This window comes from Myxine glutinosa, chromosome 4 (assembly GCF_964187855.1).
Source record: "Myxine glutinosa chromosome 4, kmMyxGlut1.1, whole genome shotgun sequence".
NCBI classification, from domain to species: Eukaryota; Metazoa; Chordata; class Myxini; order Myxiniformes; family Myxinidae; genus Myxine; species Myxine glutinosa.
Genome location: NC_136264.1, coordinates 200,676,854 through 200,677,854, shown reverse-complemented (window position 1 = coordinate 200,677,854; position 1,001 = coordinate 200,676,854).

Below are 1,001 nucleotides of genomic sequence, written 5' to 3'. Positions count from 1 at the left end.
ACGGGTCCGATATACTTGAAACTTGCCAGGTATATTGCTGGGGACCCGAGGATGTGCCTTTTCAAGGTTTCATATTAATCGGACAAGTAGTTACCGAGCTATGGCGATTTCTTTACCAAACTCCGCAAGCCGTTCGCTTTGGACCAAACCATTGCATGTAAATAGAGGGGGGGGATTGTCACCGTACTCGCAAGCCGTTCGCTTTGAACCAAACCATTTCATGTAAATAGAGGGGGGGGATTGTCACCGTACTCGCAAGCCGTTCGCTTTGGACCAAACCATTTCATGTAAATAGAGGGGGGGGGATTGTCACCGTACTCGCAGGCCGTTCGCTTTGGACCAAACCATTTCATGTAAATAGAGGGGGGGGATATAATTTTAGATATATATATAGTACGGGCATGCCCTAGTCTATCTATAATTCCAGTAATCTCTGTGTTTGTGTGTGTGTGTGTGTATGTGTGTATGTCTGTGTGTTTGTCTGTGACCGCTGTTTCTCGACAACCACGGGTCCGATATACTTGAAACTTGCCAGGTATATTGCTGGGGACCCGAGGATGTGCCTTTTCAAGGTTTGAAATTAATCGGACAAGTAGTTACCGAGCTATGGCGATTTAGCCGTTCGCCGTTCGCTTTGGCGTTGCGAATGGACCAAACCATTTCATGTAAATAGAGGGGGGGGGGGGGGGTTCTGTGGTCGTTGCGAATGGACCAAACCATTTCATGTAAATAGAGGGGGGGGATTGTCACCGTACTCGCAAGCCGTTCGCTTTGGCTTTGCGAATGGACCAAACCATTTCATGTAAATAGAGGGGGGGGATATAATTTTAGATATATATATAGTACGGGCATGCCCTAGTCTATCTATAATTCCAGTAATCTCTGTGTGTTTGTTTGTCTGTGACCGCTGTTTCTCGACAACCACGGGTCCGATATACTTTAAACTTGCCAGGTATATTGCTGGGGACCCGAGGATGTGCCTTTTCAAGGTTTCATATTAA